The sequence below is a fragment of the Hemiscyllium ocellatum genome, chromosome 24, assembly GCF_020745735.1.
Source record: "Hemiscyllium ocellatum isolate sHemOce1 chromosome 24, sHemOce1.pat.X.cur, whole genome shotgun sequence".
Lineage (NCBI taxonomy): Eukaryota > Metazoa > Chordata > Chondrichthyes > Orectolobiformes > Hemiscylliidae > Hemiscyllium > Hemiscyllium ocellatum.
The window spans coordinates 8,815,226-8,841,754 of NC_083424.1; the positions used below are offsets into that span (position 1 = coordinate 8,815,226).

At 44.8% G+C, this 26,529-nt stretch overlaps 1 long non-coding RNA gene across 1 annotated transcript in view; it reads left to right on the forward strand.

The window, feature by feature from the left end:
• Window positions 1–23,017, forward strand: part of LOC132827035 (uncharacterized) — an 85,461-nt gene extending 62,444 nt beyond the window's left edge. The window contains exon 3 of the long non-coding RNA XR_009645957.1: window positions 19,300–23,017. This is a non-coding gene — a long non-coding RNA (uncharacterized LOC132827035). The remainder of the gene's footprint in view (window positions 1–19,299) is intronic.
• Window positions 23,018–26,529: the final 3,512 nt, after the last annotated feature.

Genomic DNA, 26,529 nt, shown 5'->3' on the forward strand with positions numbered 1-26,529 from the left:
CACACGCACCAGCAGGTTCAGGAACAGCTTCTTCCCTGCCATTATTAGACTGCTGAATGGACTGTCTAACTTCAAATATTGTTGATCTTACTCTGCATACCTCCTGTGCAGTGTAACCTTTATGCCTTGCTCTGTCTAAGCACCCTATGATCTGTATGTCCTTGTTTGCTATGATCTGCCCGTACTGCTCACAAAACAAAGGTTTTCACTGTAGTTAGGTACACTACAATAAATTAAATCAAATCAAATCCTAACTCTGATTTCTCAATCCTGTCATTATCTTGATGAATCTGTACTTAACCCTCTTTATGACTTTATTGTACTTTTTATACATATTGGCAGATGAGATATGATTAACATTTTGTGGAAACCTTTCATTATTTCTTGACTAATGCCTTTATTTATAAAACACCAAATACTAGTGACTAGTTTTCCTGCTTTTATTGATCTACACTACACTTTGTGGGAATTTGGTCACAAGTGCTCTGTCTGTTATTCAGAGCACCAACTTGCATTTATATAGCGCTGTTAACAGGCTAACATGTCCCAAGTTGCTTCAGAGGAGGATTATCAAACAAAATTGGACACAGCACAATTTGAGGGAGTGTTAGAGTAGATGACCAAATGCTTCGTCAGCTTTAAGGGGCTTTTTTAAAGAGGGGAATAGAGATGGAGAAGTTTAGGGAGGACGTGTTAGAACTATGGATCCAGGCAACTTGAGGCAGTCTCTGGTGGAACTATTAAAGTTAGTGAGAGTTGGTAGCTGCAGAAACACACAATGTTCAGAGTCTTTATATAGAATGTCACTCTCATTTCTCCTTTTTTCTTTCAAAATGCATTGGAGCACAAGTCAATCTTAAATTGAATCTGACCTCTATATGGTTATTCTGCTGGCCTCTCCATGTCTATCAAAACATCATGTACTATTGTCCTTGCTGTTTGTTAAAATTCTTAATTTCGTGTTAGCAAACGTGCCCTGCCAAACTCAAATCCAATACGTCTAGTGTGTTGAGAACAAAAGAAGATTGAGCACTGACCTCTTCAATTCAACTCTTCCAAATAGTCTGTGGCCTGTGTGACACTCATTTATTCCAAATCTTTACTTCCTGTCAATCAACCAACTTTCATTCCCTTTGCACATATAACAAAGGTCTGCATTTTCATAATAAGTATCTTATGAGATCTCCTGATAAAATATGTTCTGAAAGTCCACATACATTCCATAGAAAGTACAGCACAGAAACAGGCCATTCACTCCAATAGGTTTCTGACAGTGTTTTAGTTCCTCACATACTTATTTTTGACAATAATTTTGACATTTGCCTTAAACAATTCATGGGAGCTGTCTTTGAGCAAGTTGTGAGTTTTGAAATGCTCACTTATTTTATGACTATATTTAGTTTCTAACTCATGTCTATAACACTGCATCTTTTGACTGGCTGCTATATAGTCTTGTGGACTCAGTATTAAGTTTAGATTATAAGCAGACGCAAAACATTATCCGAGTGAAAAGGAATTCCTTGGATCCCCTTCGACGAGTGGGTGCAAATCTATGCCTAGGGTTGGGGGGAAAAGGCAGGAAAGTGGGGTTGTGAATTATCATATCAGCCACAATCTCATTGAATGGTGGAGAAGACTTGATGGGCTGAATGGTCTACGTCCGCTCTTATGTCTTATGGTTTCACTAACATCTAGTCCTGCTTTGTTTTGTGTCTTTGCTGCTTTGTTATTTTACCCCCTCCCATTTCCCTTTCCTTCTCTTTGCATTTGGATGGCTGTAATCCTGTTGTTCACACCTCCTCCAGACACTTCCTTTTTCTCTTGTCCCAATACTTTTCCATTTGCCTTACTGCATGAAACCTTCTGGCATTTAAACTCGCCTGTGCTCCACCCTAGCACAGATCTTCTCTTTCATCAATCTTCCCATCATTGTCTTTTCCCTGGCTCAGAATCTATTACATTTCTAACTCCTCCCAGTTCTGATGAAGGTCACAAACGATGGAGGTTCCCCAAGCATCTGCAGTGAGAAGAGCACTGGGAAAGTGTGCCAAAGTGGAGGAGATCAAGCCCTTGTAGGAAGTATGGTCCCAGCATGGTTAAACACGTAAGAAAGGCTGCAGTGGTTGAACCTTTAGCTTTATTTCTTTATTTTTCCACTTAATACTAAGAAGACTGTAATGTTTAACTTTTAACTTTGTTTCTTACATAGAACATAGAAAGATACAGCGCAGTACAGGCCCTTCGGCCCTCAATGTTGCGCCGACTGAATCCTACCTAACCTACACTAGCCCAATAACTTCCAAATGCCTATCCAATGCCTGCTTAAATGACCATAAAGAAGGAGAGTTCACCACTGCTACTGGCAGGGCATTCCATGAACTCACAACCCGCTGTGTAAAGAATCTACCCATAACATCTGTCCTATACCTACCACCCCTTAATTTAAAGCTGTGTCCCCTAGTAACACCTGACTCCATTAGCGGTAAAAGGTTCTCAGTGTCGACCCTATCTAAACCCCCAATTTCATTCTACCTTGTGCTTTAGTTTATGTACCTCGGTACTTGTACCTAAGAGAACGCTATGTGTGGCAACGTTGAAAACTTTTCACTGCACTCCTGTACTTTTGCACTTGAGTACACGTGACAATAAATCTAAATCTGAAAGAAATCTAAATGTAAACCTGAAACAATAACTCTGTTTCTTTCTCTACAGATGCTTCTTAACTTGCTAGAATATCTGTTTTAATATAGATTCTACTGAAGTTAGACTATCTGTTTTATTTGAACAATGTGTTGCTGGAAAAGCGCAGCAGGTCAGGCAGCATCCAAGTAGCAGGAGAATCAATGTTTCGGGCATAAGTCCTTCTTCAGGAATGAGGAGGGTGTGCCAAGCAGGCTAAGATAAAAGGTAGGGAGGAGGGACTTGGGGGAGGGGGCGTTGGGAATGCAATAGGTAGAAGGAGGTTAAGGTGAGGGTGATAGGCTGGAGAGGGGCGGAGAGGTCAGGAAGAAGATTGCAGGTCAAGAAGGTGGTGCTGAGTCCAAGGTTTGGGACTGAGATAAGGTGAGGGGAGGGGAAATGAGGAACCTGGAGAAATCTGCATTCATCCCTCATGGTTGGAGGGTTCCTAGGCGGAAGATGAGGCGCTTTTCCTCCAGGCGTCATGTTGCCATGATCTGGCGATGGAGGAGGCCAAGGACCTGCATGTCCTTGGCGGAGTGGGAGGGGGAGTTAAAATGTTCAGCCACGGGGCGGTTGGGTTGGTTGGTGCAGGTGTCCCAGAGGTGTTCTCTGAAACGTTCTGCAAGTAGGCGGCCTGTCTCCCCAATGTAGAGGAGGCCACATCTGGTACAGCAGTTGCAGTAAATGATGTGTGTGGAGGTGCAGGTGAATTTGTGACGGATATGGAAGGATCCCTTTGGGCCTTGGAGGGAAGTGAGGGAGGAGGTGTGGGTGCAAGTTTTGCATTTCTTGCGGCTGCAGGGGAAGGTGCCGGGAGGTTGGGTTGGTGGGGTGTGTGGACCTTTTTAGATTAGATTACTTACAGTGTGGAAACAGGCCCTTCGGCCCAACAAGTCCACACCGACCCGCCAAAGCGCAACCCACCCATACCCCTACATTTACCCCTTACCTAACACTACGGGCAATTTAGCATGGCCAATTCACCTGACCCGCACATCTTTGGACTGTGGGAGGAAACCAGAGCACCCGGAGGAAACCCACGCAGACACGGGGAGAACATGCAAACTCCACACAGTCAGTCGCCTGAGTCGGGAATTGAACCCGGGTCTCAGGCGCTGTGAGGCAGCAGTGCTAACCACTGTGCCACTGTGCCGCCCACTGATGAGGGATTCGCGGAGGGAGTGGTCTTTCAGGAACGCTGATCGGGGAGGGGAGGGAAATATATCCCTGGTGGTGGGGTCCGTTTGGAGGTGAATGATACGATGTATCTGGAGGTTGGTGGGGTGGTAGGTAAGGACCAGTGGGGTTCTGTCCTGGTGGCAATTGGAGAGGCGGGCTTCAAAGGCGGAGGTGTGGGAAGTGGAGGAAATGCAGTGGAGAGCATCGTCGACCACGCCTGAGGGGAAATTGCGGTCCTTGAAGAAGGAGGCCATCTGGGTTGTTTGGTATTGGAATTGGTCCTCCTGGGAGCAGGTGCAGTGGAGGTGAAGGAATTAGGAATATGGGATGGCGTTTCTACAGGGGGCAGGGTGGGAGGAAGTGTAATCTAGGTAGCTGTGGGAGTTGGTCGGTTTATAGTAAATGTCCGTTTTGAGTCGGTCGCCCGAGATAGAAATAGAGAGGTCTAGGAAGGGGAGAGAGGAATCTGAGATGGTCCAGGTAAATTAGAGGTCAAGGTGGAAGGTGTTAGTAAAGTGGATGAACTGTTCAACCTCCTCGTGGGAGCACGAGACAACGCCGATAAGTCATTGATGTAGCGGAGGAAAAGGTGGGGAGTGGTGCCAGTGCAGCTGCGGAAGATGGACTGTTCCACATATCCAACCCAACCGTCCCTTGGCGGAACACTTCAACTCCCCCTCCCACTCCGCAAGGACATGCAGGTCCTTGGCCTCCTCCATCGCCAGACCATGGCAACACGATGCCTGGAGGAAGAGCGCCTCATCTTCCGCCTAGGAACCCTCCAACCACAAGGGATGAATGCAGATTTCTCCAGCTTCCTCATCTCCTCTCCCCCCACCTTATCTCAGTCCCAACCCTTGGACTCAGCACCGCCTTCTTGACCTGCAATCTTCTTCCCATCTCTCAGCCCCCATATCCTCTCTGGCCTATCACCCTCACCTTAACCTCCTTCCTTCTGGATTAGTGGTGCTGGAAGAGCACAGCAGTTCAGGCAGCATCCAAGGAGCAGCAAAATCGACATTTCGGACAAAAGCCCTTCATCAGGAATAAAGGCAGTGAGCCTGAAGAGTGGTGAGATAAGCTAGAGGAGGGTGGGGGTGGGGAGAAGGTAGCATAGAGTACAATGGGTGAGTGGGGGAGGGGATGAAGGTGATAGGTCAGGGAGGAGAGTGTGGAGTGGATAGGTGGAAAAGGAGATAGGCAGGTAGGACAAGTCCGGACAAGTCACGGGGACAGTGCCGAGCTGGAAGTTTGAAACTAGGGTGAGATGGGGGAAGGGGAAATGAGGAAACTGTTGAAGTCCACATTGATGCCCTGGGGTTGAAGTGTTCTGAGGCGGAAAATGAGGCGTTCTTCTTCCAGGCGTCTGGTGGTGAGGGAGCAGCAGTGAAGGAGGCCCAGGACCTCCATGTCCTCGGCAGAGTGGGAGGGGGAGTTGAAATGTTGTGCCACGGGGCGGTGTGGTTGATTGGTGTGGGTGTCCCGGAGATGTTCCCTAAAGCGCTCTGCTAGGAGGCGTCCAGTCTCCTCAATGTAGAGGAGACCGCATCGGGAGCAACGGATATAATAAATGATATTAGTGGATGTGCAGGTAAAACTTTGATGGATGTGGAAGGCTCCTTTAGGGCCTTGGATAGAGGTGAGGGAGGAGGTGTGGGCACAGGTTTTACAGTTCCTGCGGTGGCAAGGGAAAGTGCCAAGATGGGAGGGTGGTTGTAGGGGTGTGTGGAGCTGACCAGGTAGTCACGGTGGGAACGGTCTTTGTGGAAGGCAGAAAGGGCTGGGGAGGGGAATCTGTGAGCTTGTGGCGCAACGGTAGCGGATTTGACTCCAGATCAAACGGTGTGTGTTCAAATCACATCAGGCTCACTGAAGTCAGCTTCTTACATTTCAAGGAGAAAGTGAGGACTGCAGATGCTGGCGATCAGAGCTGAAAATGTGTTGCTGGAAAAGCGCAGCGGGTCAAGGAGCAGGAGAGTCGATGGAGGGCTCATGCCCAAAACGTCGACTCTCCTGCTCCTTGGATGCTTTCTTACATTTCAAATCCAGACAGGAGTACGTTCACTCCGTATATCTGGTGTGCCAAATCTTCTTAGACCTCATCCCACCAACCATAACAAGGACAGAACGTCCCTGGTGCTCACCTTCCATCCTACCAACCTTCGCATAAACTAAATCATCCGTCAACATTTCTGCCACCTCCAAAAAGATCCCACCACCTGGGATATATTTCCCTCCCCATCCCTTTCCGCCTTCTGCAAACACCGTTCCCTCCGTGACTACCTGGTCAGGTCCACTGCCCCCTAACCCACCCTCCCATCCTGGCACTTTCCCCTGCCACCGCAGGAACTGTAAAACCTGAGCCCACACCTCCTCCCTCACCTTCATCCAAGGCCCTAAAGGAGTCTTCCACATCCATCAAAGTTTTACCTGCACATCACTAATATCATTTATTTTATCCGTTGCTCCCGATGCGGTCTCCTCTACATTGAGGAGACTGGACGCCTCCTAGCAGAGCACTTTAGGGAACATCTCCAGGACACCTGCACCAATCAACCACACCGCCCCGTGGCCCAAAATTTCAACTCCCCCTCCCACTCTGCCGAGGACATGGAGGTCCTGGGCCTCCTTCACTGCCGCTCCCTCACCACTAGATGCCTGGAAGAAGAACGCCTCATCTACCGCCTCAGAACACTTTAACCCCAGGGCATCAATGTGGACTTCAACAGTTTCCTCATTTCCCCTTCCCCCACCTCACCCTAGTTCCAAACTTCCAGCTCAGCACTGTCCCCATGACTTGTCTGGACTTGTCCTACCTGCCTATCTCCTTTTCCACCTATCCACTCCACCCTCTCCTCCCTGGCCTAACATCTTCATCCCCTCCCCCACTCACCCATTGTACTCTATGCTACTTTCTCCCCACCCCCACCCTCCTCTAGCTTATCTCTCCACGCTTCAGGCTCACTGCCTTTATTCCTGATGAAGGGCTTTTGTCCAAAACATTGGTTTCACTGAACTTTGGATGCTGCCTGAACTGCTGTGCTCTTCCAGCACCACTGATCCAGAATCTGGTTTCCAGCATCTGCAGTCATTTGTTTTTTTCCCTCGTTGATTTTAACCTCCTTCCACCTATCGCATTCCCAACGCCCCTCCCCCAAGTCCCTCCTCCCTACCTTTTATCTTAGCCTGGTTGGCACACCTTCCTCATTCCTAAAGAAGAGCTTATGTCCGAAACATCGATTCTACTGCTCCTTGGATGCTGCCTGACCTGCTGCGCTTTTCCAGCAACACATTTTTCAGCACTGATCTCCAGTATCTGCAGTCCTCATTTTCTCCTATCTGTTCTATTTAGTTGGTTTGAGCAACACTGCTGCATTGGTTATTTAAGACTTTCATAGCAAAACTGAAACAAATGTCCTCCAATTTCTACCATCACCTTTCCAACTCCATCCTAACATTGATAATATCAACCCTTCACATTGACTTATGAAGTGTAACTTTAGCTACCCTCACAGAACTAGTTCATTTCTTAAACTAGAAGGAAAGAAATAAATTACATTTTCACAATACGTTTCACCAAAGTGTTTCACAGGAAATTATTTACTTTTGAAGTGTATTCACAGGTGTTATGTAGGAAATACAGCAGCTGATTTTTGCACAGGAAGATCCAAAAAAATGAGATGAGCGATGAGATAATCTATTGCGACGATATTGATTGAGGGATATATAGAATCTCTCTAGTGTAGAAGCAGGTCATTCAGGTCAATGAGTCCACGCCAACCTGCTGAAGAGTATCCCACCCAGACCCACCCTATTCCTGTTACCCTGTATTCCCCATGGCTAACCCAACTAGCCTGTACACTATGGGCAATTTATCAAGGCCAATCCACCTCACCTGTACATCTTTGTCCACCTCAGTCCAACACTGGCACCTCCACATCATGTGTATCTTTCGATTGTGGGAGGAAACTGGAGCAAACCCACACAGACACAGAGAGAATGTTCAGAAGGTAGTGAGGTCTGCAAATGCTGAAGATCAAAGTCGAAAATTGCGATGCTGGAAAAGCACAGCCGATCAAGTACCATCCAAGGAGGAGAGGGTCGACTTTTTGTGCATAAGCCGTTCATCCTAATTCCACACACTTTCTGACATGAAGAATGTGGAACTCCACACAGACAGTGGACCGAGACTGAAATTGAACCCAGGGCCCTGTTGCTGTGAGGCAATAGTACTAATCACTGTGCCACCATACAACCCCATATTAGGCAGGATGTTGAGGGAACTTACTCCATCTTCAAAATAGCACTGTAGGATTTGTTACATTTACCCAAGTGGGAAGATGGGGTCCTGGTTTAATGTCTTAGTTCAGTTACGTCTGTGTGCTCTTCTGCTCCGCCCTTTCCAATCCTGAGGAGGTCTAATGGCATTTTGCCATGTTCTAAAAATATTTTAAAAATTACCCACTCAGCAGTCATTTAAAGACAGGTTAACAAAGACGTGACATTACCAAAATGCTTTCCTCCACCAAAACAAAACACAGAAATGAGCTGACTGCTCATATGAGACATACTGTTCACCTTGAAGTATGCAGGACCAGTATGTATTGTGCATTGTGCTAACATTGAGTCTGTGGACTCTTTTAACAAATCCTTACCAACATTCGGCAGCACGGTGGTACAGTGGTTAGCACTGCTGTCTCTCAGCGCCAGAGACCCGGGTTCAATTCCCGCCTCAGGCGGCTGACTGTGTGGAGTTTGCACGTTCTCCCCGTGTCTGCGTGGGTTTCCTCCCACAGTCCAAAGATGTGCGGGTCAGGTGAATTGGCCATGCTAAATTGCCCAAAGTGTTAGGTAAGGGGTAAATGTAGGGGTAGGGGTATGGGTGGGTGGCGGGTCGGTGTGGACTTGTTGGGCCGAAGGGCCTGTTTCCACACTGTAAGCAATCTAATCTAATTCCCTGTGTGCATCACCCCCCTTGTTTTGCTCACAAAACTATGAACTGAAGAAAGGGGAGACAATAGCTCAGTGGTATTTCTACTTGACTACTAATCCAGGAATGAGCTAATGTTCTGGGAACCTGAATTTGAATCCTGCCATGCAGATGTTGTAATTAAAGTTGAAAATCTGGAGAGTCTAATGATGACTATGAAACCATTGTTGACTACTGGGGGAAAAGCCCCATCTGGTTCACTAATGTCCTTTAGGTAAAGAAACTGTTGTCGTTACCTGGTCTGGCCTATATGTGACTCCAGACCCACAGCAATGTGGTTGACTCTTCATTGCCCTTGGATGATGAGGAATGGATGATAAACGCTGGCCTAGCCAGAGACACCTGCATCGTATGAATGAGTTAAACAAAATGAAAGCGAAAATGCTATTTCTCAGTCCTGGGCAAATGCTGAGGATTTGTTAGAGGGAAACCACTGCAAATAAAATTCATATTAGTGGGTGAGAGTAGTTGGGAAATGTGAATTAGCTGCTTTGATTCTCCTCAGACGCGGTCTGTTACATTATTATAACCTTTTGTATGAACAATAAATGTCTACCGCCTTTTATTATCCTCACTGTGCTAACATTGAGTCTGTGGACTCTTTTAACAATTCTTTAAAAACTGCAGTGAATCTTTGAGGGATTGAAAGCGTTTTCTGAGAAAGATCCCAAATATATCATTTTCAAAAATGTTATTCTAAGAGATTCATAACAGCTGGCACTGTATTGTTGAATTTCACCTACTGGTATAAATAGAAGAGCTTCCTTTAATTGAACTGCAGTTATGCAAAACTCTTGGTTACATCCCACTTGGACTACATTGGGCATCACTCATTGGGCAAGATATATTAGCCTTGGAAGGAGTACAACATAGGTTTTTACAAGATTGATACTTGGACTTCAAGGGTTAAGTTATGAGGAGAGGATATACAAATCAAGTCTGTTTCCTCTAGAATTTAAAAGGTTAAGGACTGATCTAATTGAAGTTGTCAAGATATTAATAGGAAAAGACGGGGTAGATAAAGACAAATTATTTCCACTGGCTGGAGACTCTGGAACGAAGGGGCATAGTCTGAGAAGAAGGGCAGAACTATTCAAGAGAGATGTTAGGTAATGCTTCTGCACACAAAGAGTGGGAGAGGTTTGGAACTTTCTTTCACAAATGGGAATGGTCCAGAATCAGTTGCAAATTTAAATCTGAGATGGATGAAGTTTTGTTAAGCTAACATATTAAGGGATATGGGCAAAAGGGTGGTGTTATGGAGTTAGATCAGCGATCAGCCATCATCTCATTGAATGGTGGAACAGACTCAAGGGGCTGAATGGCCTCTTTCTGTCCCAATATTCCTAACTCTTGCAGAGTTTATTGCGTGATAACAACCAGTTACAGGTGACATTGGTATGATCACCATTGTTACAGACTTTGAGGAGACCTCTTGTGATGCAGTGGTAGTGTCCCTATCCATGGACCAGACAGGCCAGAATTCAAATTCCACCTGCTCCAGAGGTGTATAATAACATCTCTAACAGCTTCATTAGGAAAATAGGCTAGTTTTAAGAATGGTACAGAGTTCGAGGCAGACTGAAAGAGTTATGGATCTCCTTTGAGATCCTAAACTATTCTGCCCACTGTTGTATAAGGTAATGGTTCTGAAAAAGTTAATGTTTGAGTTATTTGAGCTCCACCCAGTCTGATGCCATCCCACAGCCTCTAGGTGAGAAATTGGTTTGATGGAATCCAGCATGATTTCAGCCCTGATTTCCTGTCTGGCCTCAAAGCTCTTGTCTCCTTGTCAGTCAAAAAACTATCTAACTTGGTCTTGAATACTCAAGGATATGACTTAGGAGTGAGAAACTGACTTAAAATCCTTGTTTCACAGAATTACTACAGCACTTGCAGGAAGCCATTTAACCCATTGTAATAATGCCTGCTCCGCAAAACAGCATCTCACTTTGTACTGCTGTTCCCGGCCTCTCCACGTAATCTTACACATTGTTCTTTTTCAAATAACCATTTAATTTCCTTTTGAATGTCTCCATTGGCCTGCGCCCCCAGACTCTTGGGCAGTGCATTCCAGATCTCAACCACTTGCATAAAGATGTAGATTAAATTTTTGCTCGTGTCATTTTGGCTTCTTTCACTAATTAGTTTAAATCTCTTCTGACTCATTTACAATCCTTTCAAACATGAGAACATTTTCTCCCTATGTTTCTTCCAGACATCTCGTGGTTTTGAATACTTCTACCAAGTCTTTTTTCAGCCTTCTCTTCTCCAAGGAGATGAGCTCCAGCTTCTCATGTTTTAAACTGAAATTTCCTCATTCAGGAATCATTCTCTTAAATCTCTTCCACATACCCTCCAATTCTTTCACATTGAGACATATAGCCGTACTGCACGGAAACAGACCCTTCAGTCCAACTCATCCATGCCAACCAGATATCCTAAATTAATCTAGTCCCACCTGCCAGCAACTGCCCATATCCCTCCAAACCTTTCCAATTCATCTACCCATCCAGATGCCTTTTCAATGTTGTAACTGTACCAGCCTCCTCCACTTCCTCTGGCAGCTCATTCCATACATGCACCACCTTCTGTGCGAAAACTTTGCCCATTATATATCTTTCCCCTCTCATCCCAAACTTATGCCCTCTAGTTCAGGATTTCCCCAACCGCTCAGGATTTCAGTTGAAAATGTGTTGCTGGTTAAAGCACAGCAGGTTAGGCAGCATCCAAGGAACAGGAAATTCGACGTTTCGGGCATAAGCCCTTCATCAGGAATGAGGAGAGTGTGCCAAGCAGGCTAACATTCCATGTTCCTAAACGTCGAATTTCCTGTTCCTTGGATGCTGCCTAACCTGCTGTGCTTTAACCAGCAACACATTTTCAACTGTGATCTCCAGCATCTGCAGACCTCATTTTTTACGCTCAGGATTTCACCCTATCCACTCAGAACTGCACATTATATTTTAGCTGAAGGTGAGGAAAGAATTAAAAGAGATCTAAGGGGCAGCTTTATTACATGGAAGGTGATGTGTGTATGGAACGAGTTGCCAGAGGAAGTGGTGGAGGCTGGTACTATTACAACATTTAAAAGGCATCTGGATGGGTACATGAAAAAGAAGGCTTCAGAGGGATACAGACCAAATACTGACAAATGGGACGAGATTAATTTAGGATATCTGAGTTGAGAGTATGATGCTGGAAAAGCACAGCCGGTCAGGCAGCATCCGAGGAGCAAGAGAAGCGACTTTTCAGGCATAAGCCCTTCATCAGGAATGAGGCTTGTGGGCCTGGGGGGCTGAGCGATAAATGGGAGGGAGGTGGGGTTGGGGGGAAGGTAGCTGGGAATGCAATAGGTAGATGAAGGTGAGGGAGAAGGTCGGAGAGGAGGTGGAGTAGATAGGTGGGAAAGGTGATGGACAGGTCAAGGGGATGGTACCGAGTTGGAGGCTTGGGACTGGGATGAAATGGGGGATGGGGAGATTTTAAGGAGAAGGTGAGAGGTCAGACAGGAGGGTGGAGCAGATAGATGTTTGAGGGAGATGTTTGAAGGAGCATTCCCAGCTACCTTACCCCCCAAACCCCAACCCCCTCCCATTTATTGCTCAGCCACCCCCCTGCCCACAAACCTCATTTCTGATGAAGGGCTTATGCCTGAAGCATCAATTCTCCTGCTCCTCGGATGCTGCCTGACCTGCTGTGCTTTTCCAGCACCACACTCTCGACTCTGATCTAGAGCATCTGCAGTCCTCACTTTCTCCTCGTTTAGGGTATTTGGTCAGCATGTACAGCTCTAGGACTTTGTGTCTTATCCAAATTCAACGTAATGCCCTTGCTCTTCTGTTCTGTGCCCTTATTAACAAAGAATATTGTATTATTCATTACTCATGTTCTCAATCTTTCCTTCCACCCTTAATGACTTCTGGACCTAAACACCTTTGGCCCTGTCTTCCCCTTTAACTTTTACAGTCTCTTCATGTCGTTCTGAGCAAAATGCATCCCCTCACAGCTACGTGACGATGTCCTTTGGAGCTCTACACTGTCCCTCTCACACTTATAGAAGCACTACAGTGCAGAAAGAGGCCATTTTGCCCCTTGGGTCTGCACTGATCCTCTGAAGAGCGTCCCACCTGATCCCTGTCTTTACAATGGCTAATCCACCGAGCCTGCACACTACAGTTAATGTAAGACAGTTAATCTGCCTAACCTGCCCATCTTTGGGCTGTGGGAGGAAACATGTACAGACACGAGGAGAGCATGCAAACTCCACACTGGCAGTCACCCAAGGCTGGAATTGAACCCAAGTCCCTGATGCTGTGAAGCTGCAGTGCTAACTGTGCCACTGTGCAATGCTCCCAAAGTTTATCTCATGCCCAAATTTTGAATATGTGCTCTACCCCAAGGATGAAAAATATATATCACGAGAAACAAAGGTCCTAACGTTGACCCCAGGGAACTCCATCCAAACTTCATGCATTACTTTCTGTTTTCTATCCCTCGGACACGTTTGTATTTAAGATTTGTGTGAAGCTTTGTATCTATGTTGCTGCTGTCCCACTTGTGTAATGAGCTCTTGCTTTGCTCTGTTGTTTTCCATTGTATCCAACACTTTAACAACAGCAGTACCCTCATCAAAAAAACCCAGCAAGCAGTTAAACATTACTTTTCCTTAAGAAATCCATGCTGGCTTTCCTAACATAACCCACATTTATCCACATAACTGTTCACTTTGTCCAAAACTAATATTTCCAGAAGTTTCCCCACCACTGATGTTAAACTGCTTGGTCTGCGATTGTTTGGCTTATCCTTACAACTTATTGTAAAAAGAAGGTGCAAAGGTTGTAATTCTGCAGTCCTCCATCACCACCCCTTAAGTTGACTATAATGCTTATAATTTTATAAGTTGCGTAATAAGTAGTTTTGTAATATATGGTTAATAATTGTATAATATAGAGGCCTGAAGTATCAATGTTACTCCATGTAACTCAAACCAACTTTCTAAGCAAGATGTCAATCTGATGCTGTTGAAATGCTTAACACATTCGGGTGACATTTTTTTGGCTACTATTTTAATGCATTCATTAACCCATTTTTCCTGAATGGTTTTTTTTCACTCATAGCTTGTGCGCTAGGGAACATTGGTGCAGGGTGTTAAATATTTATTTAGTAACATTGCCTGCAGGAAATTCTAGGGTGTGTGATTTTAAAAATACACCACATTTGTATTAAATTTGGGTGACACAGCAAGAAGTATAAATTTTTCTTTTTAAACAGGAAGGATTTACAAGGTGCAGACAGAATAGGGGTAATTTTCAACTTTTGTGCTGTTGCCCTGCCAAATGTTAAACTGTGATTTCCCAGCAGTATTTGGAAGAATATCAGGGGAACTCTCCTTGATGTTCTGGTCAATTTTTATTCCTTAATTAACGCTTGCAGCAGATTATTTAGTCATTGTCATATTGATGTTGATGGAATCCTTGCTGTGTGCAAATTACATTCCATGTTCCTACCTTACAACAGGAGGAGAAAGTGAGGACTGCAGATGCTGGAGATCAGAGTTGAGTCATCCCCCTCCCACTCCAGTAAGGACATGCAGGTCCTGGGCCTCCTTCACCGCCAAACCCTAATCACCCAACGCCTCATCTTCCGTCTTCGGACCCTACAACAATCCCCTCCCTCTCTAGCACATCTGCTCCACTTCTTGCATCTCTGTCCTTGAACCCCACCCCTCTCAATGCAACATGGACACCACCCCCCTGGTCCTTACCTTCCACACCACCAACCTCTGCATACATCACATCATCCTCCACTGCTTCTGCCACCTACAAACAGACCCCACCACTGGGAATATATTTCCTTTTCCACCCCTATGAACGTTCTGGAGATACCATTTCCTCTGCTACTCCATGACCCCCCTGCACCAGGCCTCACGCAACTCCCAGCACCTTTCCCTGCCACTGCAGGAAGTGCAAAACCTGCACCCACATCTCCCCGCAAGACCCAAAAGATCCTTCCACATCCAACAGAAATTTACCTGTACCTCCACAAATGTCATCTACTGTATCTGTTGCACATGATGTGGTCTCTACATCGGGTAGACAGGATGCCAACTTGTGGATTGTCTCATAGACCATCTCTGGGACACCCGCATCAACCAATCCCACTGCCCCATGACTGAACACTTCAACTCCCACCAAGGACATGCAGGTCCTGGGTTTCCTTCATTGCCAAATCCTAACCACCCAACACCTGGAGGAAGAATGCCTCATCTTCTGCCTTGGGACCCTGCAACCACACTGGATCAATGTGGATTTCACCAGTTTCCTTATTCCCTCCCCCCCCCCCTCACCTTATCCCAGTCCTAAGCCTCCAACTCGCTTCATTCCTGAGGAAGGGCTTTTGCCCGAAATGTCGAGTTTCCTGCTCCTCAGATGCTGCCTGACCTGCTGTGCTTTTCCAGTACCGCTCTAATCTAGACTCCAACACAGCACCGCCGTCCTAACTTGTCCATCACCTTTCTCATCTATCCGTTCCACCCTCCTCTCCAACCTATCACCATTACCCCCACCTCCGTCTGCCTATTGCATCCTTAGCTACCTTCCCCTTCAACCCCACCCCCCTCCCATTTATCTCTCAGCCCCCCCGGCCCACAAGCCTCATTCCTGATGAAGGGCTCACACCTGAACTGTTGATTCTTCTGTTCCTCGGATGCTGCCTGACCTGCTGTGCTTTTCCAGCACCAAACTCTCCACTACCTTACAACATTGACAACCATTCAAGAAGCATTCGTAAGGCTGCCGTGTGGCTTGGCTGTTGTAAAGCAGGAACCATGGCAGTGAGTTTGTGCTCAGTAACATTTCATTAACAGTGACAAGATAATGAATAATTAATCTGTCATGAAGGATGCTATGTAAATGCAGATCATTCCTTCTTGAGCAAAGCTCTGCACTTTATTATTACTTGTGGTGTCCAACTGTACAAACCTCCTGACAAGTGAGTTCTTCTGCAACTAATGGTAATCTCAGTGTCAAGTCAGTGGATTCAATAGGTTACATGCCTATGGAATGAGTGGCTAAAAAAGATGTTCTGAATATCACAGAGTTGCGCAAAGTCACCTGTGAATTTCAGTGCATGTGATGCCAATTTGTGGACAACAGAGACCAGGAGCTCACTAACTGTGGAAAAGAAAGAAACATGAGGGTGAACAGCCAAGTATTGTTCCTAGAGGGGGCTTGGAGGTGGGGGGGAGCCCAAATCTAGACGGCATAGGTTTAAGGCGAGAAGGGCGAGATTTAAAAAGAACCTGAGGGGTAACATTTTCATGTGGAGGGTGCTGCGTTTATTGAACAAGCTGCCAGAGGAGGTAATGGAGGCTGGTACAGTTACAACAGTTAAAAAACATCTGGATGAGTATATGATTAGGAAGGGTTTAGAGGGTTATGGGCCAAATGCTGGCACATGGGACGAAGTCAGATTAGGATGGCTAGTCAGCGGGGACAAATTGGATCGAAGAGTCTATTTCTGTGCTATATGACTCTATAACTCTATAACTGCAGATGCTGGAGATCTGAAATACTCCAAAACAGAAATTGCTGGAGAAATTCAGCATATCTCACAGCATCTGTAGAGAGAAAACAAAGTTAATGATTTGAGATCAGTGACCTTTCTTTGGAACAGTTCACTAAAATGTTCCTTTGTTGGTTTCTAATAAATGGAGTATACACTTTACTCAGCCAGGCGAAGTTTCAACACCCAAATCAAAGTGTTTACTGTTCCATGTGAATTGGTGATTGGACAACACTTTTTGAATAAATCCAAATGGATTAATAGCTACACTGACAACCAATTTAAAATAAGCAGTCATGCTCATAATGTGGCTCAGTTATACTTGCCAAAAGCAACATACGTTCACATGCAGGTACACCTTCTCTGAAAAAGTATCGTATGTTTAAGCTGTCCACCTTTCTTAATTTACCCTGAAGCTTGGAGAATCTGTTGTTCCCTATTGCCATCTCCATGGCAATGCCTTATTCAGTTACAGTCAACTTAATAATCGATCAGCACCACTTTCTCATGTAGTATAAGTTATTGTGATCATTTGAAATTTGGCTTTCTTGCAAATGGCCTGATGGGTGCAGATGAAGGTATATGGCAGCAGCTCTTTTGACCAATGGTTAATAGTAAAATGTCTCCTTGCCTTCCGGCCACAGTGAATTTGGCTAATTTATTTTATTGCTGGTGTCAACTGTGGCTCAGCTGGCAACATATTTGTCTTTGAATCACAGTATTAAGCTCCATTCTGGGCTTAAATTCAAAAATGTAGGCTAATACCCCAGTACAGAGGGAGTGCTGCATTGTTGGAGATGCTGTTGTTTTGATGACATGTTAAATCATTTGTTGAGGTGGATATAAAATATCCATGGCACTGTTGAAAATGTTGTGCTTTGTCTTCTGGTCAATATTTCTCACTGAATCAGTATTAGAAAAAAACGGGTTTTTATCACCAACACGTAATTGTTTATAGGAATTTTCAACATACTACTTTAAGGAAGTAATAATTTGGAGGAGCTGGTGTTGGACTGGGGTGAACAAAATTAAAAATCACACAACATCAGGTTATAGTCCAACAGGTTATTTGGCTTCGAAAGTTGAGTAACTCAACTTCTGACTCTGCAAAGCCTGTCCAACATTTAGAGTGTGTTGCTGGAAAAGCACAGCAGGTCAGGCAGCATCTGAGGAGTAGGAGAGTCAATGCTTCGGGCATAAGCCCTTCATCAGGGATGTGGAGGAGTGGGGGAAAGGAGGTTGAGAGATAAATGGGAGGGTGGGAATGGTAGTGCAGAAGATGGAAGAACACCTCATCTTCCACCTCAGGACTCTCCAACCACAAGGCATCAATTTCGATTTTACCAATTTCTTCATCTTCCCTCCCATCACCTCACCCTAGATCCAACCCTCCAACTCCTCACCGCCTGCTTGAACTGTCCTACCTGTCCATCTGCCTTCCCACTTATCTGCTCCACCCTCCCCTCCGACCTATCACCATCACACCCCCCAAGTGCATCAACCTATTGCCTTCCCAGATAGCTTACCCTACTCCCACCCCGACCATCCTATTTATCTCTCAACCTCCTTCTCCCCACTCCTCCGCATTCCTGTTGAAGGGCTTATGCCCGAAACATCGACTCTTCTGCTCCTCGGATGCTGCCTGACCTGCAGTGCTTTTCCAGCTACACACTTTTGACTCTGATCTTCAGCATCTGCAGTCCTCACTTGCTGTCACCACCGATAATGCAAAAGGCAGGAGTGTGATGGAATATTCCCTACTTGTCTGGATGGGTGCAGCTCTAACAGCACTCAAGAAGCTTGACACCATCCAGGACAAATCAACACACTTGACTGTCACCACATCCACAAGCATCCACTCCCTCCATCACTGGCACTCAGTAACAGCAGTGTGTTCTATCTGCAGAAGCACTGCAGAAATCCACCCAAGATCCTTAGACAGCACCTTCCAAATCCATGACCACTTCCATTGAGAAAGACAATGGCAGCAGATAAATGGGAAAACCACCCTCTGGTAGTTCCCATCCTGACCTGGGAATAAATCACCATCCCTTCACTGTCATTGGGTCAAAATCTTGGAAGTCCCTACCTAACGGCATTGTGGATTAACCTCTTACACATGGACTGGAGCAGTTCAAGAAGGCAGCCTCACCACCACCTTCTCAAGAGCAACCAGCGTCAGGCAAGAAATGCATCTTAAACCTTTTACAGAAAGAACTTAACTCTTTCAGTACCTGATGAACCAGCTGTATATTGTTCAATTTAAATCTGACCATGCCTACCTTGATGAAGACCCCAACCTGCATTGTTAGCCTACCTTCTAGATTTACATATCTTTGAGCATAAATGATTACCTGGTGATTTCATTGAGATGTTTGAGGAGGTATGTTACGGAGACGATTGGGGAGTTCCAAATAAGGGAACATAAACTTGAAACCTAGAGCAGGACTGTTCAAGAATGATGTCAGGAAGCACTTCTACACATGAAAGGGAATGGAATTTTGGGGAGATTCATCCCAAAATGTTGCTGAAATGTTCAAGACTGAGGTCAGTAGGTATACTGAGGAAGGGTCACTCTACCAGAAATGTTAACTGTGATTTTTCTCCAAAGTTGCTGCCAGACCTGCCGAGCTTTTTCAGCAAATTCTGTTTTTGTTTCTGATTTACAGCATCTGCTGTTGTTTCGGTTTTTATATGTAGCTTTTTGTTGGGTAAAGGGCATTAAGGGATATGAAATTAAAGGAGCTGGGATGGATAAAGTTCAGGTGCACATCAGTCATGATCTAACTGTGTCTGAGGGGATGAATGGTCTTCTCCTGTTCCTAATTTCATTTCCTTTCAGGCACTGACTAATCTGTGGCATTTTCTATTCTTTATTCCAGTTCCTGGATGTTGTGACTCTGATTGTCCCCTAATGGGCTGCTATCATTTGATTTGGTCAGAAACCACACGACACCAGGTTATAGTCCAATAGGTTTATTTGAAAACACAAGCTTCTGAAACCTCGCGCCTTCTTCACTAGCACCTGGAAGAGGAGTGAGGCTCTGAAAGTGTGTGCTTTCAAATAAACCTGATGGACTATTACTTGGTGTCATGCGACTTCTGACCTTGTTCGCCTCTGTCCAACAACGGGGCCTCCACCTCACGGTTACCATTTGGTAAAACCTGATTCATCTTCAACTCAATCCACTCCGACTCACCTTTGAGCAGAAGTCCCCCGGTACAAGTTGCAAAGTGGAGGGGAAGAGACAGGATCTGCATGTTCAAACAATGCGGTATTGGAAACATGGTTATTAAGCCTTCCCCATTACCGAATGAAGAATGCAGATGTGTGTATCACAGGAGAGAGCTGAAAGACAGCGTGAACAGACAGCTCTCAGGAGAAGCTGCTTTGGAACATGGTCTGAATGAAGGTGTGAAAAGTGATCTGAGGAACAATGACGCCTGGAAGGTGTCAAAAGATGTTACTCAGTCCAGATTAAGTGTTAAAAGGTGATGAATACTTTGCAGTTGAAGTCGATGAAACTAGGACATCTGGAGATCGAGATCCCTCCCTGTTATCAAGTAGCTTGGCATTTTACTATATTGTAAACCCCATCCTGGGGGTAGTATGTGCGAGTCAGTGTTACTAGCAGGGGAGTGAAAATACTGTTCAAAAATGTTAAAAATCACACAACACCAGGTTATAGTCCAACAGGTTTATTTGGAAGTACTAGTTTTTGGGGTGCTGCTCCTTCATCAGGTGGTTGTGGGGCAGGATCATAGGGCACAGAATGTATAGTAAAAGATCAAAGTGTCATACAACTGATGTGATGTATCGAACAAAACTAGATTGCTGTTAAGTCTTTAATTATTTAGAATTGCAAATTTCAATTCATTATTATATAAATGTGACAGCTGTCAATGGAGTGACTACAGTATGAGAGAAAGACTTGCATTTATTACGCATCTTTTGCAACCTCAAAAGATTTCTTTACAACCAATAATGTTCATTCTAAGTGTAATAAAACAAATGACTGTGGATGCTGGAAGTCTGAAACATAAACAGAAATTGCTGGAGAAACTCAGCACACGTGGCAGCATCTATGCAGAGAAAGCAAAGTGAATGTTCCAGAGTCCATTTTTGAAGAAGGGCTGATTCAGTTTTCTCTCCACAGATGTTGCCAGATCTGCTGAGTTTCTCCAGCATTTTCTACATTCCAAGTGTGGCACTGCTACAATCAGCAGCCAATTTGCAAGATTCTGCAAATAACAGTGAGCAGATAATCTGCTTTTGTGATGCTTTGTTCAGGATGCTTTTCTTTGATATGATGCCATGAGGTGTTTTATATCCATTGGGAAGATAAATGGGAAAGGTAGCAGCTGGAAAAGCACACAGTTTCCTCATCAGGAGAGTCAATTATCTCTGTTGGCTGGGCAGCAATGCAGAGTGATGTCAACAGCATGGGTTCAGTTCCCATTAGCTAAGGTTACCATGAAGGTCCTATCTTCTCTATCTCACCTGAGGGACAATCACCTTCAGCTTAATCTCACCACCAGTTGACTGTCTCTCATAAAGAAGCAGCCCCTAACTACTTGGTAACTTTACCTGTATTCCCTCAATTCTGCACTGGGAATCTGAGCTTCAGATGTCTGCCATGGGAGTTGAACTCATCACTTACTGATTCACAAATCTCAGTGCTACTTACCCAGCCTCAGCTCATACTGCACCTACTAACATTAAGACCTCAAGAGTTAGATGTAGAAGGGTGGCACTTTGGCTCAGTGGTTAGCACTGCTGTCTCACAGCACCGGGGCCCAGGTTCAATTCCACCCTTGGGTGACTCCTGTGTGGAGTTTGCACATTCTCCTTGTGTCTGCTTGGGGTTTCCTCCAGGTGCTCTGGTTTCCTCTGACAGTCCAAAGATGTGCAGCTTAGATGGACTGGCCATGCAAAATTGCCCATAGATGTGAAGGCTTGGTGGGCTAGCCATAGGAAATGCAGGGTTAAACGGGTGGGTCTGGATGGGATGCTCTTCCCAGTGGTGGACTTGATGGGCTGAATGAGTCAAGATTAGAGTAGTGTTGGAGAAGGAAGCAGGTCAGGCAGAATCCGAAGAGCAGGAAAATCGATGTTTCGGGCAATCATCGGGAATTATCTAATCTGCAGAACCCACTTTCACCTTAATGGGTTGAATGGCCTGCTTCCACACTTAAGGTATTCTAATTAGGCCATTCAGCCCATCAAGTGAGTTCAGTTATGAAATGAGACCATGTCTGATCTGATGTTCCACATTACCTTTCCCTTTAACCTTCAATTCCCTTAATGATTAAAAATCTATCCAACTCAGCCTTGAAAATATCGAATGAACTAGTCTCATAAAGAATTCCACAGAGTGACAATCCTCGAAAGGAAGAAATTCCTCCTAATCTCTGTTTTAAATGGGGGACCAATTCTTCTGAGATTATGCCCTCTATTCCTGCTGTTATGAATAACATTACTGGTGCTGACACTGTCACGAACACCACCAATACCACTAGTAATGTTATTTTTGCCAATTCTACCACTAACACTGCCATTACAACTATCATCGCTACATGACAAATACATGACAACAAATATTTAAAATGTATCTTTAATGTAAGCGACATGTCAACACAGTTCCACGTGGTGTAACAACAGTGACAATCCAGTTCCTTATTTATTGGAGCCAACTTGATATTTGATTCAACTCTTCACTGTCATCACAGGATTCCTTGGACCAACATGTCCAGTTACTCTTGTTTCTCATCTACTCATTACAGAACTTTTAGCAACTGCACTATCATACTCGCCCCAGCATTCCTGGTTCATGTCCTGCGGTGGGTTCACTTGAACTCACTGGGGACCAACATTTCTCCATTAAAGTGGAAATATGGGAGGAAAGCCACAGAAGTTTTCATTCAAAATGATGCCGACGCAGGACGATTCTTTGCTAGCTCTTTACAGCAGATCTTATTCTCACATTTATGACATGATATACTTGCCCTGCAGGTAAAACAAAACTTTTCACTGTACTTGGGTACATGTGACAACAATAAATCAAATCAAATCAAATCAAACCAAATCAATTGAAAACAAATCAAATCAAACTTTCCACCTTCAAACCCCTCCCACTATCAGAGAAACTCTTGTGTCTGGCTAGTGTCACTATTTGTGAAGATGCTTATGCCTGAAACGTCGACTCTCCTGCTCCTCGGATTCTGCCTGAACTGCTATGCTTTTCCAGTGCCACACTTTTCGACTCCAGCATCTGCAGTCCTCACTTTCACCTGGTGTCACTGTTTCACCAATAAAAGCGAGATTGCTGGGGAATCATTGGGTCTCAACTGTCAATGGTTATATCATCACTTTGACTTCGGTTTTATGGAAATAACAGGGCTCAAGAGATGAATCAGTCTCCAAGTTACTTCTGTATATCCCTGTATGACAAATGAGACATGAGGATTGCTAAAGACAGACATTTGTTTCAAACCTTTTCATTTTGCACTTATCAGGACCATTTGCAAGAATACCAATGTGAAGGGCAACAACGTTTACGCTGCAGAAGGAGAGAGTGCTGATTAGTTGGTAAAGGCATTACCATGCACCTGTTAGATGATAACTGACAGATAAATTCCAAGGTTTGGTTGACAGCTCCATGGCAATACCTTGTTGTCTAGTCAATACTTATGGTATTACCATCCTTTCAGCAACCTGCATTTATATAGCACCTTTAATGTTGTAATATTGCTTCTCAGGACAGAGTAATACATTGAGTCCATGCCCAAGAACAGATATTTCATCACAAACATGGGCAAAGGAGTAAGCTTTAAACTAGTGGCAGAGTGTTACAGTGTTCCAAAAAAAGGAAGATTACATAACATTGCAAAAATACTACAGTTCACCTGCTCTCCGTCTATCACTGCCTGTTTGACTCAGTGTCTGTTTGCACTGACAGGCTGTCTGTGTCCTTTATCTGTATCCATGTGTCTCTCTGTTTGTCTGCTGTGTCTTTGCCTGTCAGCTCCATTCCTCCTGTTGTCGGCTTGGCATCTCAAATCTGTATTTTTGTCTGCATATCTGCCTGTTCCATCTCTCCCGGTGTCTCTTATTCCCTGTTCCACTTCAGGCAAACTGGACTAAGTCAGTCGTCATGTGAGGAAGGCTGTTTGTTTGGGAGCAGGCTAGCTAGGGTTTATATCCAAATGATTTGACATGGTTTCCTGTGTAAATGTGTACTGATAAAATCAACTGCAGTTGATTTGAAATAGTTCAAAACCCACGTGTGTACAGAACCTTTGATTCTTCGAGCAGATGTGGATTTAGAATTTCAGTGGGAAGCCGCGAACCAGTTTGATTGTGGATTTGCTGAACAAACAAGGTGCTGAGTGAAGGCTGGGTCTGCATATCGAAGGCCAGGCCAGCGACATGATCCTAGCTCTGGAGAAGGCTGATGATCGACATCTGTCTGTATCAGTTTCATCCTTTGAAATGAAAGAAACTGCTTTCTCTGCAGACAGCTGCTTATTGACTGGAGGCCTGACTGTGTCAAAATGCTTCTTGGAAGTTAAACTCAAACAAATCACTTCAACAGATGTTCCTTGAAGTCACTAGGAATCCTACTACTGCCACCTATGGGCCCTCATGTTACAAGCTATCTTAAATACTATCCTAGCCCTGGCATTGTTCAGTTCGCCTGCTTTCACCCTTCTGGGTTGTGAGCTGGTGATAATTCCATCTTAGAATCCTAGAATCCCTGCAGTGCAGAAAGAGGTTCTTCAGCCCATCAAGTCTGTACTGACCCTCTGAAGAAGATCCCACCCAGACCCACAGCCTAGCCATTTCTTTTTACCATAACTAACTTATCTAGCCAGCACATCCCTGACACTATGGACAATTTAGCATGGCCAATCAACCTAACCTGCACATCTTTGGACTGTGGGTGGAAACCGAAGCAGATACAGGGAGAATGTGCAAATTGCATGCAGACAGTCACCTGATGTGCCCCCATTCCACCCAAATTTTAACCTTCCTTTTTCCATTATCCTGCCCCAATCTCTGTAACACACTCCCCATCTCTCTAAAACCCCTCCTATTTCAGTAAATGCCCTTCGTATAACTGTAACCCCCCATATTACCTCTGTCATTTTCCTCTCTCATTCTGTGAACTCTTCCTTACTGTGTAAAGCCCTCCAAATGTCTGCAAAACCTCTCCCTACCCCTGTAACCCGCCTCTTATATTTGTAAACTTTTCTCTATCTCTGTAAATGCATAATTTCTGTAAAAACATTCCCTATCTCTGTAAACTCCCTTCTTATATCTGTAAACACCTTCCCTACCTCTGTCTCTTCCCCCCCATCTGTCTTTTCCCTCCCTACTTCTGTCTCTTCCCTCCTCATCACTGTCTCTTCCCTCCCTATCTCTGTCTTTTCCCTCCTAATCTCTGTCTCTTCTTTCCCTGTCTTGGGAAAGTCCACGACCCCAATAACTCCCTTCTATATTTGTAAACTGCTTCTTATCTCTGTAGAGCCTACCATCTCTGTAAAGTCCCTATCTACGTAAGCCCTTTCTTTATTTGTAAACCCCTCCCTAACTCTGTAAACCCTTTCTGCTGTATTATCCTCTGGGCCCTCTGAAAAAAAACCCAAGTATCAGCGTCTGAAGCAACTAGGGACAGGTGATGAATTTAAACACTGCTACAGTTTCACTCAGATTTCAGGGGTTTATGAATTTCACAATGTGATCCTTTGATTGAATTACATTCAGGGGACTCCTTGATTCAAAAATCTCTTCAGATCTCTATGTTCCTCAATTCTGGCCTTTGACCCTTACCCAGGTTCCTTTGCTCCACTATCGATGGCTGTGCCTTCAGTTTCTGGAACTTTAGCTCCAAATTGTCCTCCTTAAACCTCTTCATTTTTCAGTCATCCTTTATGGTTTGTTAATTCATTGACAGGATGAGGGCGTCCCTGGCTAAACCAACAGTTATTGCCCGTTCCTAATTGCCCATTAGGCAGTTAAGATTCAACCACATTGCGGTGGGTCTGAAGTCACATGTCAGATGGATTCTCTAAGTGACTCAGATGGGCCAGATCAGGTAAGGATGGCAGTTTCCTTCGCTGAAGGATTTATTGTCATTATTAGACTCTTGATTCCAGATATTTATTGATTTCAAATTCCATCACATGCCGTGGTGGGATTTGTCCCCATAGCGTTACCTGGGTCTTAGGATTAACAGTCCGGTGATAATACCAGAAAGTCATTGCCTCCCCGCATTCCTTCTTTTAAAACCCAACTCAACGAGGGGCAGTGGATCTTGGTTGAAAGCCCAAATCTCAAATCAAACAGCAATTATTCCTTGGAGATGAGAAGACTAGAGGGAGGTTTGAGAAAGGTGTTCAACATCATGAAGGGAACTGTCCCCATTGATGAGCACAGTGTGAATCTGTGGAATGGTGTCAAGGCTGGACCATTGAGTATATATTTAGATTACTTACAGTGTGGAAACAGGCCCTTTGGCCCAACAAGTCCATACCAATCCGCCGAAGCGCAACCCACCCATACCCTAACATTTACCCCTTACCTAACGCTATGGGCAATTTAGTATGGCCAATTCACCTGACCCGCACATCTTTGGACTGTGTGGGAGGAAACCGGAGCACCCGGAGGAAACCCACGCAGACACGGGGAGAACGTGCAAACTCCACACAGACAATCGCCTGAGGCGGGAATTGAACCCGGGTCTCTGGCGCTGTGAGGCAGCAGTGCTAACCACTGTGCCATCGTGAAATAGATTTTCAATCAGTAAGGGAATTGAGGATGATAGGAAAAGGCAGGAAAGTGGAATTGAGGATTATCAGATCAGGCGGTGGAGGCAGTGCAGACATGATGAACTGAATGGCCTTTGCTTGTTCCTACGTCTGATACGTCTGGTTAGGCAATCAGATAGGGTGATTAACAAGAGAATCAGATGTGATATGAGGAAAACTGTTTTGCAGAGACTATGGTTGGGATCTGAGATGCACAGTTGGGGGCAGATTTAGTTCTGGTTTTCAAACGGTTATTCATAGAAAAGTAACATTTGAGGTTGAAAGGAAAATAAAAATAAAGA